Raw genomic sequence first — 18,502 nt, 5'->3', positions numbered from 1 at the left:
TCCTCTGAAAAGTGATCCATGCTCAGGTCACTTTTCAGAGGCATTTGACAGGCAGTGAATAGTTGATATCACATTTCATCCCTGCCTGCTTTAACCCCCCTAAATGCCAATCCCTGCAGGTAATGACACAGTTCACTTTGAACTCCTCCTTATTTCCATTACTCTCTTTAGGTATTAGATGTGGTCTCACCTTTTTGTTTGCACATCTAATACCAAAGGGTACTTTCACACTGGGGCGATGTGGGCGGTAGTGGTACAGCACTGCTCGTTTTAGTGGCACTTTATCATTGTTTTAGTGGCGCTAGCGGGGCACTTTTAACCCCCACTAGTGGCCAAAGAAAGTGTTAAAAACTGCCATGTTGCATTAATTTCAATGGGCTGGGCACCTCTCCCAAACCGCCCCAATAATGCTGCTTGCTGGACTTTTCAGAATGTCCTTCAAGCGCACCGCCCCAGTGGGAAACCTGGGGTGGCATAAGAAGCGCTTTACAGGTGCTTTTTTTTAGCACTAAAATGCCTGTACAGCGCCTTCAGTGTTAAAGGACCCTAAAGAGAGTTCTGGAAATAAGGTGGAGTTCAAAGTGAATTTCTACACCTAAGTGGAGCCCCCCTTTCAGAAGATTTGAGGATATTATTAAACCCAGAGACTGGTGCACTTAGGCCACAATAGACAGATTGAAATTCTGCCGGTTCAGCAGACATTTCAATCTATCTCTGTGCAGACTGGTTGTACAGAATTTGACTCCATCAACTGACAGTACAACCAGCGTGTCTTTATGTTTTTTAGCGATCAGTGCTGGCTGCTATAGCTGCCAGCGGTGATCACTGTATTCTGATGGCTTGGAAACTTTCACCTCAGAGCACACACCGACACACGGCTCTTACGGAAGCTTGGTAACTCAAGTTCTGGGCTTCCCTAACATTACAGCCCCGTGGGGCTGTGACCAAGTCTGGGCAAGAGCTGGGATATGACATTACTTACCTCATATCCCTGCCACTCCTAAACCTGCTCCACTGCAGCACCAGGCCCACAATGCCCTTAATCTGGCCTGTGCTCTGGCATGCGCCTGCATGTGCATTTCTTACTATCCGCAATTGAGACAGGAGGAACCTGCACCCTGGTGAATCTGGTGTTCATGCTGGGGAGACAGCAGGACTTGTGTGTTTAGCCTGCTGTGCTCACTGTGACTCTCAGCTACTCTGCTTGCTTGGCTTGCCCAGTGGTGTGGTGCTCACTCACCAGAGAAGCTCCGGACTCCACAGGCAGTGCTTAGTGTGGTGGCAGTGACAGCACAGTCTTTAGTCTTCATCTTCCTGCAGTCTCATTGGTCTGTGTACTGGGTGTGGGGAAGGGGCAAGCTCTTTTACTCAGTCTCTCTGGGGGCAATCATGCAGTCTCTTTCTGAGAGACTGCTCCATTCTCTGAGAGACTGCTCCACTTCACACTGCCTGTACAGAGACTGACTGCTTCACAGTGCCTGCACAGAAAGTGACTGCTCTCTCTGTGCAGGCAGTGTGAAGCGCGGTCTGTGCAGGCAGTGTGAAGCGGAGCCTCTCTCTGTGGAGGCAGTGTGAAGCGGGGTCTCTCTCTGTGCAGGCAGTGTGAAGCGGTCTCTCTCTGTGGAGGCAGTGTGAAGCGGGGTCTCTCTCTGTGCAGGCAGTGTGAAGCGGTCTCTCTCTGTGGAGGCAGTGTCAAGCAGTCTCTCTCTCTTTGGGGCAATGTGGAGCAGTCTCCCTCTCTCTCTGTACGGGGAATGTGGTGTAGATGGGTGGTGAGCTGATTCAGTGGTTCAATGGGCCACTTGACTGGACTTGCCCCCCAGGCCTAAGGCTGCCAGCCCTCCCCTGCACCCCGCCTGTGTATTTAATGTTCCTGTGTTGCTGTATCATTCTGTCAATGGAGGGACAGGGTCAACAACGTTCAGCAAGCATAGGCAGGGAAGCTGCATATGCTTCACCACAAACTGTGTCCAGTTGCTGGCAGCTGAGAAAGTGGAATGAGGCCCTCCCCTGGAGCTGGCGGTGCCACTCCATGTCTTCTTGGCATTTGTAAAAGTGAAGTTACCTGTACCTCCTTCCCCTTAATGTCCTCATCCTCCAACCCCTCAGAAACAACAGCCTTCCCCTGCCAGTGCCACAGAGCCTATGAAACATCCCAGGAAAATGCTGTTTGTATGCTTTTGGGACAGTCCTAAATCCTGACAGTTGTATGTAGGTGGGGTGAAATTGTTGAGGACATTGTTGACATTGCTGAGCAAAACAGAGGAATCTGCATGCTGTAGGCAGTTTGTGGTGAATTTGCTTTTTTATGGTAAAATGCCTTTGCTGGGACCCCAGTATTTGGGACCCAAAAGCAAGGGACCGCTATTGTGTGGCCACCATATTGAATTCCCGATACAAGGAGAAAATGGACAATCTACTAACACCATTCTAGAAGTAGAATAATATTTGAGGAGGTGCTACCTAATAACCTATAAGCCATGTTTGTTAATGATGGATCCCCTCTCATGACCAGCATGCCTTTGACTACCTGATACCTGAATGGAGGGGCAGCAGTGGTAACTGCTTCAACAATGCCTTTAGAAGTTTTTTTAAACCCAGCAGACAGGCCACAGTTTGCAGCTTATTCTTATGCTCCGGCAATTAAAAACGATTTTCTCTTGTTTACTGTAATACACCTCAAGATTTATTTTAAGATAAGCACTGCCTCATCCCTCTTATATTGTGGCCTAACCAATCTGCTTACCAGCTGTCCAGCCACTGTACAATATTTGTGATTATGGTCTTCAAGATAAACATGCCTTGTCTTTTTCAATTTGCTGCCTATTCATGTTCTTACATACTGTCCTGATGTCAGCCAGTTTGTAACAAACATACCTAAAGTCTCTATTTTGAATATTTTGGGACTAATTGGAGATACAGAGATGGGAAGGGGTGTGAGGAATGTGGGCTAGTTGCTTTGAACTGTTTTTTACATTCCATTTTGGCATTTTTATTACACATTTAAGACAATGCCGTTGTGCTACTTCTACAAAGTTGAAGGTTTTAACTTTATAATTGTAGTGTAAACGTTCCTGTAACTTTTTGATATGTTGTGGCTGCTACTTCCAATTGTCATTTCAGGCCTATTACCATTTGATAAAAATAAATCAGGTGTTGCAGCCAAAACTACTAAAAAAGCAATTTTTTCAATCAAAAGGAATCAGATGGGGTACTTCTGCTGTATTTACGCTTGGGTAAAGTTAATCAAGTTTTATGCATTTTTAACTAGCTATACTGCTTGGGTGAGTATTTACTACCTACTTTTTTGGTCTGTTCTATATATAACGGAAACCTTTTTCCTCTACAAAATATGTAAATCTAGAATACAGCTTAAATAAGTTCCCCTAGCATATAATTTAAAGGGTTGAAGTCTTTTCTTGTACTGTATAGTATTTCTTCAAATGTATTTTCTTTCCTTTCCTTCCTCCCTGGGCATTGCCCTGCGTCCTTTTTTTTAAAAGAATACTTTGCCTATTAGCCTTGAAAATTACCACAATTTAATTTCAAGCTTCACCCCCTATAGACTTTATTAGGGTTCCATTTTAAATTTTGCAGATTTCATGCAGGATTTGACCCCCCACACCACCAATTATGTTTCAATGGCTCTCCCTTAACTAAACAAACACTAGCCATGACATCAGTAATGAATAGCTTGTGAACATGTCCTGAAAGCTGTCTGATATCTTTATGCCTGTAACTTACTTTTATATTACATAATTTATAATCAGTGACATTAGAAGGAGAAATTCCACTTAAGCACAACACCAGGACTTAAAAACTGTCTTATACCACCCAGTCACTTAGTTAGGTTGAAAAAAGACATATGTCCATCACGTTTAAACAAAAAACAAAAATAAATGAATGACTTAAAAACTTTTCAGCAAAAAGCTGAACAATTAACCTGGAACTGATTTAGTTGTTTAAAAAAATAATATGTACAAATAATTTAGCCCTTGAAGTAGTATATATTAAAGGGATACTATCTTATGTATATGCCAGAAAAAGCATATTTATGTAATGTCTAAATTTGCTTTACATTTATTTTCACACTAAAATAAGGTGTCAAATAATATTTGATAACACTGCTGTCTAAAAAGTTAAATATATAATATTGGTAAACCAGAATAGTATTTTCAGTCTAGTTGCAGTACACTGTATTAGATTGTAGTTTGGAAAACAGTGAGCTAGATGTAAAAAAATAAACAAATTGCTACAGTGCCATCTAGTGGATAATAAAGAAAGCAGTGAAATTTTCACACAAAAAGCAATTTACCCCATCAATGTAATCAGTAACAATATATGGTACTTATTTTACGTTAAAATAGCTCACTACAAAGAACTGCAATATTACAAATGAACATAAATACATTGTATAACATGCTCAATCCTTTACAGCATGAAGTCACTAGAGCATGTAATGCTTTACGTAATAGGTTTGCTGAGTTATCAGCTCTTAACAACGAGACACATACCTGGATAAAATAGCACAAATTTTACTGTGTAAGTACAACATGTGGGCCAGTGCCTAGGGCATCAGATTTAAAGGTGCAGCACCAAGCCTCAATATGTACAAATTTTCATAGATGTTTCCTTATTTTGTTTCTCTATTCTGTCTATCCCTGGTCATGTTTGGCTAAAGTTAGCAAGAGGGTGCAAACAATGTTAAACCTAACTTTATCCACAACCTTGTTTTGTATTGGGCAAGGAAGGGAAGGATTAGAACCACCAATGAGTTTATATTTGCAAACTATGTCTCCAGAGAAATTCCCCACTTTCTTTCAGAAGAGGAAGTGATGGAAAATATATCCAGTAATGTCAAGAAGTGAAACAAACAACTTTTTTTCCAGTAAAACGTGGACATTTTAGAAACTCTTTCAGGTTATTATTACTGTCTGTGTCATTCTGTCCTATTGACAACGGTTCCAATGACGTTGATTTGCTGGGAAAAGAAATGAAGTGAAATTTCCCAAATATAATATCATCATTAAACTGCAGCTTTTAAAAAAATAGATGTAATTATATACAGTATTAATGAATATGGATGACCTGTTGCGCATTTATTATGCATGTGTCCATATTAGGGAGATTTACCCTTTCTATTTTAACTGGCTACCATCTGAAATTGTGCCCAGTTACATGGCGCACATGGGGGGAGGAGCGGATGAGAGGTATGGACATGGAGGACAAAGTTTAGCTATGGCCATGGGGGTGCAGAGGTGAGCTGAAATTATGTAGATAGATAGATATATAGCACTAGATAGGGGGTTGCAGAGGCAAACTGCAGATGGGGGGGAGGGTGCAAAAGTGAGCTGTGGACAAGGGTTGCAGAGGTCAGCTGTGGAAGTGAATGTAGAGGTGATCTGTGGACAAGGGTTGGCAGGAGAGTGCTGTGGACATGGAGGTGCGGAGGTGAGCCGTGGATGACAGATGAAAAGATTGGCTGTGGACCTGGGAGAGCAGAGGGGAGCTGTAGACAAAGGGGGCAGAGAAGAGCTGTGGACATGGGGGTGAAGAGCTGAGCTGGGGACAGGAGGTGCAAAAGTGAAACATGGAAGAGGGTTGCAGAGCTTAGCTTTGCAAGGGGAGTGCAAAAGTTAGCTGTAGAGAGGCACAGAGATGATCTGTTGATGGAGGGGTGCAGAGGTGAGCTTTGCAAGGGGGCTGTAGAAGTGATATGTGGATAGTGAGGTGCAGAGGTGAGTTGAAGATAGAAGGTGCAGAGGTTAACCATAGATGAGGGTTGCAGAGGTGAGCTTTGGATGAGAGACGCAAAGGTAGACGGTGCAGAGGCGAACTGTGGACAGGTGGACTGTAGACAGAGGGTGCATAGGTGAGCTGTGGACAGATGGTGCAGAGGTGGACTGTGGACAGGTGGACTGTAGACAGAGGGTGCATAGGTGAGCTGTGGACAGGTGGTGCAGAGGTGGACTGTGGACAGGTGGACTGTAGACAGAGGGTGCATAGGTGAGCTGTGGACAGGTGGTGCAGGGGTGGACTGTGGACAGGTGGTGCAGAGGTGGACTGTGAATAGGTGGTGCAGAGGTAAGCTTTGGACAGGGAGTGGAGAGCTGAGCTGTGAACAGGGGTGCAGAGGTGAGACATTGACAGGGGTGCAGAGGTGAGACATTGACAGGGGTACAGAGGTGAGACATTGACAGGGGTGCAGAGGTGAATGATTGGGGTTGATTTTTTAAGGTGGTTTGCTGGGGAGAATTTTCTACTGAAGAAGGATTTTTCTTGGTAGGGAATGACACCACAGCATACAGTGTGTTCAATAGTCAAGGGTATTTCATGTAACGGTTAGGATTTTGTGTGTACATTACCTACTCTGGACCCCATGTTCTGCATGATGTGTTATTTATTACATACCCCTTACTGTTGTATGTTACACACAAACAGCGTCAGCTGGTGCTCAAAATCTTAGGGGGTGCGCAAACAAACTGAACATTTCTGAAAAAAAAAAAATCAATTGTAGCCTCACTGTGCCCATCAAATGCAGCCACTGTGCCCATCAATTGCAGCCAATTGTGGTTGAACAGAGGGTGCGGAGCCTGTGAGCCCTTAATGGACGCACCGCCACTGCATACTAATGTCTGCTGGACTGAACTCCTGAGTGTTGCACAACTGTATGATGGATTCTAGGTTAGATATTCCTGAGCCTTCCACTCTGTATTCTAGACTGCACATTACATACTCTGGGCCACTGCACTCCATATACTGGGCTGCATTTTACATACTTCTGAACACTGTATTCTGTACACGGCTATACATTACAGAATCTTGACCACTCTGAGAGCAGAAAACAGGAATGTACAAGGTACACCACAGCACAAAATATTTAGTAGTTAGAAGTATGTAATGTCTGTAAAAACATCAGTATGCAGTGGTCAGGAGCATGTAACATACAGCCAGGTGTAAAGAGACCATGATTATATAATGTACTGTATAGCACAAAATATAGAGGGCAGAGGTCAGGCATATGCAACATATGATAGAGCAGTGTAACATACTATACTCCTGACCATACTCTGTGCCAAATTGTGTAGTAATGCTGTACTGTTATATCCAGGGCCCAGACCAGGGGTGGGTGGGAGGGGCGGCTGCCCAGGGTGCAATGGTTTACTGTAGTGATGGGGGTGCCTTCCTTCTGTTACAAATCTGACAGGTGTAGTGACAATGGCATCACTACTCTTGTCAGCCCAGTACTGGGAGCAACAAGGAGAGGAGGAAAGAGTTGGGAAGCAGTGTGGGTTGAATTGCTTCCCCTCCTCCTTCCTGCCAGTGCAGAGCTCCTGTATTAACAAGCAGGTGGCAGTGTTCACAGACACACAAGAGCTGCACTAGCAGGAAGGATAAGTATGAGAGAAAGCACAGCCCACACCACCAAATGCAGAAGTGTCCAGGAGAGAGCCACGAGTGGAAGAGAGAGCCATCAACACAAGCATGTATTCAATGTGAAAACTGAGCTGCACACTGATTTTGACAAACAATTGACTGCTGTTCATATGATCCCCTAGGCTTGCACATCATGAATGGGGGGGGGGGGGGGGCAGTTTGGCATCTTTGCCCTGGGCACTGGATGACCATGTCCTGGCAATGGTTGTATCTTACATATTTATGTATGTTACATAATAATGGTTGCTGGACTGAAATGAGTGCAGCACTCTGTAGAATGTGGTGTACATTAAGCATTCTTGAACCCTGCACACTGTGCACTGAGCTGCAAATTACCAGAGTCACAACCAATGATATGGATACAATTTATAAAAACTTAAGAGTATTTATACTTGCCTCTTTTAAATGCATCTTTCTGGCAGTTTGTGTCTTCTACCTTCCTTCTGTTCTGGGGTTGCCACCCCCATAAAACTTTTCTGGGAGTATGGGATGCCTATGTCCCCCACCATGCACGTTCATTTTATCCTCTGACTCCTATGCCACTACTGAGATCTGTGGTGCCATAGAGAGTTGGATGAAGGAACCAAAGTACACATCAGGGGGCATGGGTATCTAAAATTCCCTGAAACAGAGAGAAGGTAGAACACACAGGCTCCCAGGAAAGTAAGTATAAGCCCTTGTACACACAGTCGGATATTCCGATGGACAATGTCCGATAGGACCGTGTTGTCGGATAATCCGATCGTGTGTGGGCTCCATCAGACTGTTTCCGTTGGAGTATCCGACGGACCAAGTTTATCAGCTGGGCTATAAAATTTTCCGGCAACATGTTCCGATCGGACTTTGTCCGATTGTGTGTAGAGAATTCCGATCGGACAAAGTGCCACGCATGCTCAGATCAAATTCCTAGACCAAAGCTATTGGCTACTAGCCTGAATGTAGTCCAATCGTAATGAAATTACGTCATCTGCACGATCGGATTTTCCGACAACTTTGTCCGACCGTGTGTATGCAACAGTTTCGGACAAAATCCGTCAGACAAAATCCGTCGGACAAAATCCAACGGATTTGGTTGTCAGAATGTCCGACCGTGTGTACAAGGGCTAACACCAAATCTATCCATAACTGCAAGTAATCTCTCCATGAGCGATTACACAGTACATGAACAGCTGTGGACAACAAAGGACAGTGTCAGTGTGTCATTGATTTGTACATTTGCCCGTGATTAGAAACACCTGGATATACCCTGTGAAGAGGTACACTTATCTGGGTGGTGTATGGCCCTAATCGGCAGTGGGCATGACCTCTTATGTAAAACTGTGACCCACAACAAAATGACAGGTGACGCTCAAGGCTTTACTAGGTCCTCTTGCATGACAAACGGCTAGGAATGCCAACAAGGACAGAGTTCATCCCAGTTTAAAACATCTAGTAAGTTCTAAAAGTTGCATATCACAGCAAAACCCTGTAAGGAGGTGTATGACACCTTAAGCTCAGGCTTAAACCAGGCCACACAGCCCAACGTGTTTAACTTTGCCCCTGGAGCTTAATCATGGGGATCAGGATTTGGTATGATGTGCGTCTTTTAGGACTTCCTTTCCCTCATATATGGAACTATCATATTACAAAGTGCTTTAGAGAGCACATAGAACATTTCACATATACCACTACCTAATGGAGGAATCTACAATCTAGTGCACCTAGTAAAGGAGGAGATAGCCAGGAACAACAGACCGGACAACAAACTTTTAGGAAAAAAAATTTTTATTTCACACTGGCCAGGTGGCAATCAGTCCGACTCATGCCAGAGCCGAAATGCCCCATCTATAGATTTTGACAGTATACATATAACTTCCAATAACGTCACACATTTCATGTAACTTTGTGGTTTCCCTAATTTTTATGCTTTATGCATCGGCTAGCGAGGTGTTGGCTGCTTTGCAGAGCAAAGCATCATGTCTTCAACTTCCTATACTGTGTGGGTGGCTGTTTAGAGAAAGGTATTAGTGTTCTCTATGTGACCTTACATATATACATAACGTGTCTGCAAAAATTCTCCACTTTGTTGCAATGTCCGTCCTGTCCAAGCCCAGCCATCTTGACCCCACTGGACCCTACCACATTAAACACATAATAACTAGTCTATGAGGAAATAATACACCTACTAAAGTGTTTTGGGTGGGAAGCCAGAAATCCTGAAGGAAACCTACACAAACACAGATGAAACATACACTGTTCTATCGGGTTGAGGTCAGGACTCTGTGCAGGCCAGTCAAGTTCCTCTACCCTAAACGCGTTCATCCATGTCTTTATGGACCTTGCTTTGTGCACTGGTCCAAATCGTTTGGTGGAGGAGGAATTATGGTGTGTGGTTGTTTTTCAGGGGTTGGGCTTGGCGCCTTAGTTCCAGTGAAGGGAAGTAAAGGCATCAGCATACCAAGACATTTTGGACAATGTCATGCTCTAAACTCAGTGGTTCTCAACTGGGGGTTCTGCAGAACCCTAGGATTCTTGACTGGCCTGACCTCAACCCAATAGAACCCAATAGAAGCCAGGCCTTATCATCTACATCAGTGCCTGACCTCACAAATGCACTTCTGAAAGAATGGTCAAACATTCCCATAGACACACTCCTAAACCTTGTGGATAGCCTTCCCTGAAGAGTTGAAGCTGTTATAGCTGCAAAGGGTGGGCCAACTCAATATTGAACCATATGGACTAAGCCTGGGATGCCATTATTGTTCATGTGCGTGTAAAGGCAGATGTCCCAATAATTCTGACAATACTTCATGTAGATAGTATCCTGAGCAGCATTAAACTTGGGTTTCTGAACTGCAAGGCAATAGAGGTAACCTATATAGTCACCACAATGTCATGTCAGAAACACAATGGAAACGTTAAAATTTGTAAAGCCACCCAGAAATGGAACTTCCGCTGATCCAGTTCCCCCCCCCACCCCCCGGTGTCACATTTGGCACCTTTCGGGGGGGGGGGGCAGATACCTGTCTAATACGGAATCCGTGGCGAACTATGCCGTCTGGCCCCTCCTCTGCTCCACCCGCTGTCTTCTGGGAAACACACAGGTCTTCACTTCCCGATTCCCTTAGGCTGCTTTCATACTGGGGTGGGTGTTGACAGGAAAACACTGCTAATTTTAGTGGGGCTTTACCGTCACTTTAGTGGCGCTATTTCTTGCCTAGCGGGGCACTTTTAACCCCTGCTAGCGGCGGAATAAAGGGAATAATGTGCCCGTATAGCGTCGCTGCCGAATTGCTTTGCAGGCTCTTTGGTAGCAGTGCCCATTCATTTCAATGGGCAGGAGCGGTGGAGGAACGGTGTATACACCTGGAAGATGCTGTTTGCAGGACTTTTTTTAGACCCCTTTCACACTGGGGCACTTTGCAGGCACTACAGCGCTACAAATAGCGTCTTCAAGGCGCCCTGAAACAGCTGCTCCTGTCTCTCGAATGTGATAGCCCCGAGGGCTTTTACATTGGAGCGGTACGCTGGCAGGACGCTCAAAAATGTCCTGCTAGCAGCATCTAGCACCTCTCCTTCACCGCTCCTGCACATTGAAATCAATGGGGCAGCGCAGCTATACCGTTGGTACCGGTGGTTTTTACCCCTTTCTCAGCCGCTAGTGGGGGGGGTTAAAACTGCCCCGCTATCGGCCGAATAGTGCTTCTAAAATGATGGTAAAGCGGTGCTAAAAATAGCGCCGCTTTACCGCTGACGCCGCCCCCATCCCAGTGTGAAAGGGGCCTTAATGTCCTGCCAGCGCAGTGCCCCAGTGTGAAAGGGGACTTAGCGTCCTGCCAGCACAGCGCCCCAGTGTGAAAGGGGCCTTATTGTCCTGCCAGTGCAGCGCCCCAGTGTGAAAGGGGCCTTAACGTCCTGCCAGTGCAGCACCCCAGTGTGAAAGGGGCCTTAACGTCCTGCCAGCACAGCGCCCCAGTGTGAAAGGGGCCTTAACATCCTGCCAGCGGAGCGCCCCAGTGTGAAAGGGGCCTTAGCGTCCTGCCAGCGCAGCGCCCAACTTTGAAAGCACTCCTGCTTTCACACTGGGGCTACAGAGGAGGTGTTTTTCAGGTGCTTTACAGGCGTTATTTTTAGCCCAAATGCACCAGAAAAATGCCTCAGTGAGAAAGGGGTCTTTACTGAGGATGCTAGCACCTGAACCCTGAGCCGAGGGACGGGTCGGCTTCAGTTGAGGACATCATGGGGCACACTGGACAGGTAAGTGTCCTTATTTTAAAAGTCAGTCCCTGCAGTATTTGTAGCTGCTGACTTTTCTTTTCTTTTTTTTTGCTTTTTTTTCGGCGGAACTCCCCTTTAAGAAAACACAAGGAAATAGTCTTTCCAACCAATAAAACTTTGGTTTCCAATTGTAACCTGTACAAGAAAAATGATAGCTGCAAACTTGCTGACTGTTATGTGCAGTACAGGCACTTCACACACTTGCTTTTCAACTAGTTTTCATTCATCAGCCCCCAAATAAAAAAAGGGCTATATTTTTTCATTGCCCAAATCAATAAAATGTGCCAAGCAGAAAGCCTGATGTGATGTAACCTAGCAACTCTGTAAACCAGTTCAGTGCTTGCCCAAGAAGTATAGTATGATTCCCACTCTATTCTTACCTGAAAAGAAATCTAATGACCTTTCTCTTTCACAGTACCATGCTTATACTACTGCTCTTTTTGTGATAAAATGTATGTATGTTTTCATACAAAACCAACATTATTCCCATTTTATTCGCTAAAGACGCATTTTTAAATTCCAACTATTTGTTTTGATTGTGAAACGTATCTACAAAAATATACCCATGATACAAATAGTATTTGTAGATAAATAAAAAAAAAAGAGCAGTACTCACAGAACAAACAGCTATGTGTATTGGGGGTTATTTATGAAAGGCAAATCCACTTTGCACTGCAAGTGCACTTGGAAGTGCAGTAGCTCTAAATCTAAGGGGTATATCTGAAATGAGGGGAAGCTCTGCTGATTTTATCATCCAATCAAGTGCAAGCTAAAATGCTGTTTTTTTAATTTTCCTTGCATGTCCCCCTCGGATCTACAATGACTTTACTTTAAAGTGCACTTTCAGTGCAAAGTGGATTTTCCTTTAGTAACTAACCCCTATTATGTTGCTAATGTTAATATTTATTTTGTTTACCTCAAACAGAGTGTAGTGGCTACCTTCTGGAATGTTCTTAAATTATATATATTTTGTTGTAACACTGACAAACTGAGTTTGGTGTTGCCTAAATTCCAATTGAAGGTTCACTTCTTTTTCTGTATAGTCCTGTACTCCAGCATGTTATGCTTTAGGACTGTTTTTTTTTTTTTTTTTTTTAAGGCTTCGTTCACATCTTGGCTTCCCGGATTGCATGCAGAATTGCCGCAATTCTCCCCACAATCCTGAATCATGGCAAAATTCGCAGGACACAGGTGAGAGCCCCATCACTTCCAATGGCACCCCGATCGCGGAATGATTTTGCCACGATTGTCGCCGATGAATCGTGGTAAAATCGAGCAAACATAATTGCAGGACGCCTTTCTCTCCAAAAGAAGTACAAGAACTTTTCTGCCTGCGATCCGAGATGCCAAGATGAGTACAGAGCCTAAATGCTTCAGGGCTGGTTAACTTCAGAACACGGTGTGGGAAAGGCACTTTCCATGCATATTTCCCACACCATGTTCAAAGCGCACTTCCTTTGCAATCTGATGTGGGTGCCAATACAATGTTCACAGCGCCTTTAAATGTAGATTGCAAACACACAGTATCATGCATTTTGTCCAGTTTAAGTTCCTGGTCCAACTTCCTGGCACCTGCACCCTTCCGCTGTGCAAGCAGCCCCTGTCTCAACTTCCCGGGGGTTCTTGAATTGAAATTGTGCAAGGGGCCACCCTTGTCATCTCAAGCTCTTCATACAGGTACATGACAGGGCTCCTGGAAGCAGGTTAACGCTATCAGAATCAGTTACATGCCTACAGTGTATAAAATACAGCAAAAATGATGGCTCTTGATGCAGCCGTGTCCTTTTTTTATGCTGCTATACACAGCAGACTGAATCAGCTCTAATAGACTAGTATACAGCTGTGTACAGATGCATACAGAATAATATATTGTATGCAGTTACATTGGAGGGGATTTACTAAAACTGGAGCACTCACAATCGGGTGCAGATGTGCATGGCAGCCAATCAGTTTCTAACTTCAGCTTGTTCAACTAAGCTTTGACAATAAAACCTGGAAGCTGGTTGGTTTCTATACAGAGCTGCACCAGATTTTGCACTCTCCAGTTTTAGTAAATAACCCCCATTATGTCCTTGTGAATGAGCCCTTATACTACAAAATCATAATTACCCTGCACATTTTACCAGGAGAGTGGAGGCAAAATTAGGACAATGAAGGTTGTCAGTACAATGTCTATCTGATTCCATATTTAGTTCTTGGCCTTGACCTGGGCTCTAAATTGAAATCCAGTCATTATAAGACAGGGACCCCCAATTAAACTTTCCAAACTTATCTAAAAGACATGTTTCAAATGGGGCCTTTGTCAACTGGTCTCTGTTCACGTCTGAACTGCTTCTATCATGATTTAAGTCTATAGAAATGCAAAAGCAATTTTAAACAAGTCAACTGTAGGTCAAATGCAGGTCACATGCACTTGACAATGAATTCAGAATGATTAAAGACATTTCTCAATCTGATGTCCAAAACCCCTCAACACTAACCCTAAAACAGGAAAAGAAAGCTACCAAAAAGATAAATCACTAAAATATGCATATTTAAAAAAAAAGTGCCTAAGTGCTTGACACTCTCGTCCTGCAGCATCAGCGCCTTGATTAGTTCTATAACATGAATATCATCTGAATTAAGTTTGTAAGGCCCATTTAAGACAGGTTCTGTCTGGTCTGATTAGCAGAGAATGATAACAGAATGAACATCACTTTCATCACTTCCGTGGCATCCTTGTTTTTTTTTGCTGCAGAAGCTTTCTGGACCCATAGTAGATCTATATTAGATCTATTAGTGACTAATTGCAAAATGACTTGCATCTATTTACATCAGACTAGCTCCATTCTCTCATATTTAGGTCTTTAAAAATGGAGATTCACCCTTTTTGTTCTGTTGACAAATTCTGGGTGGTACCCAGAGCAGAAATACAAGGGGAATTCCTCCAATGGAGATACTAGTTCTAGTGACCCTGGTGACAATCAGGGGTTCACTCACTTTAGACAGATTTACTCTCACTTCCTGTTTTGGATATGGAACAGGAAGTGAAGGGAAATATCCCCAATGTGACACAGATGACCAAAAATCTAAAATGAAAAACATTTTGTTGCCTTTAGTTCTACTTTAAGCTCTATTTGCTATACATTTTTATGACCAGAGAAATTTAGTGCATGTCTATTGGTCTGACTTTTGCTAGAGCTAGAGAAAATGCATTATTTTGCGATTGACTCTTCAAAGCTACCATGAAAATTTCCTTTCATGTAGAAGTTACTATTTCTTAATAAATGGGCCCTACAAATAAGACATTGGTTTACTGATTCAGTGTAACAATTACATGCCTTAGCAATGTATTTATTGCTTCAAGCACAGAACTAATGTGTGATCTTGGATGTTTCTCTTGATGTTGAATAATCAGTGCTTGTTCTTTTTTTTTAATTTAATAAAACCAATAATTGTAGCCAGATTGATGGTAATAAAGGATTTGTAAGACCCAGTTTGCCCCTTATTAATGAACACATCAAAGAATGAATGTGGCATGCCTAGACCACAACTGGCAACAGGAAGTTTTAAACTCCGGAGGGCCAAAGAGCTCTAACAGAGTGAGTTATTGAAAATGACAAGGTTGGGGCCTTTTTCTGAGCCCGCGGTTCCTAGTCCTGCAACGTGCTGTGATTTTTAATTGTTTTCTACATCATTCCACTTAGTAGATTTATTTGCAAGGCATCTCAGCACCGGCAATACAATATTCTATAGAGTAGGTATTTTATTTCAATACACTACTTAAAATGTCAAAGTCAGAAACATAAAAACAGGAAGGAGATGTTAATATGTTATTTATCAATCAGCATATGGTGATGATTAAAAAGGTATCAAGTGTAGTAGTCAAGCCTCTACACCACAGGAAAATATAATTTGGGAAACAGGCAACACATGACTATCATCAGTGTGTACACAATACTTGTAATTGCAGTAATTGCTACATGTTTGCAGACTACTGATATCCTGTTTAAACATATGCTATCAGTGCCATTTGACACATAATAACAAGCAATTATCCAGTCATTTCATCAGTCTGAACAATCCAAAAATAGGCAAACCAGGGAGTTCATGTTAGTCAACAAAAATATTGCTTACATTATGAACTCATTGCAACAATGGTATTAAAATATTACTTTTACCATATCTAAACAACAGAAAGGACAGAACTAGACACATTCTGAAACACAAAAAAATTGTCACAACAAGAAAACATTTGACTTCTTTCCCTGACCTCTGCAAGCAGTAGCACTGAAGATTCCAGCCTACATCACCACCTCCCATTTAGATGGAAACTGAAGCAACAATTTCATGTTTGGCTCACAGTAGGTGGAATATCCAACCAACTCAGAAATGGTTTTACAAAGTAAATGTAAGCAGCGTTGGGATGAAGGGCCCATTGCTGCTTGAAAAGTCATGGTAAGGATGAGAAGGAAATATAGAAGATTAAATTCCAAAGGTCTCATTTTCATTTTTATATATATCAACTTTTGTTTTTGACTTGATATCTTGACCAAAACACATACCAGGTCACCCTTCATTTAAAGGGACAATCTATCCAAACATGCCATTTCAGCTAAAGGTGCTGAGTCACTGACTTCTTGGATCTCTTGGTAACTTCTGTAGCAAGATTTGCCCACCATACTTTCTGGATCTGTCCTCACTTGTTTTGAAGTTTGGGTATTTCCACCCATCTTGGAGTGTTTCCACTCCCTTTGTTGCACTCCTCATATTTAAAACAAATCAAACATCCAATAGGGAGAGTAAGACCCCCCTTTAAATACTACAGTCAATGAGCAGATCTGAAAACTCAAGCAGATCCTACAGATGAAGACCCTGAGAAGTATAAACAAACATTTAAGTGGTTTAACTCTCCAACATCTAAAATGTAAGTCTCCACTGAAATTACTTTTTTAGCTGGCTTGGATGAATGACATCATATTTGTCTTGCTAAAGATGATGCTACTGAAGAAGCAACAAGCAATGTAGGACCTGTCATACTCCTACCACTTCTTCACTTTACTCTACCAAAGAATTTATCAAGAAAAAGGAGGGCCTGACCTTTAGTGCAGCCATCCTTTAAAGCACCCCCTCCCTGTGGGGAACATTTTACTAACAGGATATACTTGTCTAATTAGTAGGAGTCCAGTAACCCCCCTATGTGAGGCCTCTCTTACAGCCTTTTCTTTAAAATCAACCCTGTCATCTACTGTGTCCACATGTCTTCCCATGAACCATGGTTTTAATGCATTCCAGTGGAATTCCATCTGCAGATACACGTTGACTGGATTTCCAATTAAAAAAATAAAAGCTGCGGTGAAGATGTACAAGGAGCACAGTGGTCAGCTAGGTGTGTGGCACCACTGAGACCTCATAGGGAAGATCACTTCCTTAGTTAAGGAAAGCAAACATATTATTTTATGAAAAACCAGAGAGCCTGGACCCTTTCTTATGAAAGGTCAAACAGGCTTGATGTACTAATCCCAGTAAAGACCACAACAAAGGGTAGGATATGAACCGTATCAGGATCAGTTCAAATGTGCCCAAAGGACTCTGCCCCCACATTGACCATAAGCTGGATCCAAAAAAATATATAAACACTAGGCAGTGTAAAACCTAAAATAACATTTAGATTCGGCTTATGGTCAGTGTGTGGGTGGAATCCTTTGGATACATTTGAACAGATCCTGATGTGGTTCCTTTCCAACCCCTTGTCGTGGTCTCTACTGGGATTAGTACATCAAGCCTTTTTGACCCTTCATAATAAAGGGTCCAGGCTCTCTGGTAAGAGTACAACTTTTTGAGGTGGTGGTGTACACTCCTTGTGGAGGGGTTAACAAGGAGTGGGGGTTCATTAATGTGATTAACATGTTTCTGTGAGAGACTGATTTTTTGGACTAGTTCACTTTTTTTTTTCTCTGATTCATTTAGAGCAACAATTGTATTTCTTTTTGTTTATTGTGAAAATATCTCAAATATTTTTGTCATATGCGCAGTATTATTGTTTATGATGGTTCAGGGTACAGCCTGGTGTGTCCAATCAGCCACCAACAGGTAGCCTCTACCAATCAATCACAGGCTGGCGTCCCACAGCTGTTTACATGTAATAGTACATGGAACAATTACCTGTGGTTAGGGATGGATATGCAACTATGGACACAGACAGTTCATGTCCAGGGGTGCATATCAATCACTAGCCATGGGTAGTCACTCCATGTGCAATTACAACAGTGAGCAGCGTCAGCCTGTCATTGATTTGTACAGGCTTTCAGTTCATGACTGATTGGAAATACTGGGCTTTACCCATCACAGAAATAACCTGAGCTAATCGGTTGTGTGCATGAGCCCTAAGTATACTTATTCTTTAAATACAGTTTGTAAAATAGTGTTAATAATATTAAAAACCTTCTACATAAAATATTACAACTTCAAAATGACTTATCTTGTCTTACACAAGGTATTCTGTAACGTTTACTTGAGTGCATTTTATTACCAACTTTGCTCCTTCACTATATATTTAGATACAGAATAGGGAGTGTTTATTACCAATATCATAGTAAAACTCTACATATAGCTAAATTCATTGCCTGGAACAGAAAAGTATACAAACGCAATCAAAATATAATATGTCGCTATGAAGGGGAGCCATGTATATTTAATATAAAATGTGCAGGAAGATATGCGCAAGGCAACAGATTAAATCTGGCCACAAATACATATACTTCTTGAAAAAAAGCTAAATGATTCCCTAAACTATGTTAAACAGTGCAGATGAGTGAATCTTCCCTGC

The 18,502-nt window shown here is 42.7% G+C and overlaps 1 protein-coding gene across 1 annotated transcript in view; it reads right to left on the bottom strand.

The window, feature by feature from the left end:
- The window catches only part of COL9A1 (collagen type IX alpha 1 chain), a 178,013-nt gene that overhangs the window by 97,407 nt on the left and 62,104 nt on the right, over positions 1-18,502 (bottom strand). The window lies entirely within an intron of this gene.

This window comes from Lithobates pipiens, unplaced genomic scaffold, assembly GCF_037356315.1.
Source record: "Lithobates pipiens isolate NorthernLeopardFrog02 unplaced genomic scaffold, aLitPip1_a1.2 Scaffold_18, whole genome shotgun sequence".
NCBI lineage: Eukaryota > Metazoa > Chordata > Amphibia > Anura > Ranidae > Lithobates > Lithobates pipiens.
This window is presented reverse-complemented; position numbering and strand designations above follow the sequence as displayed.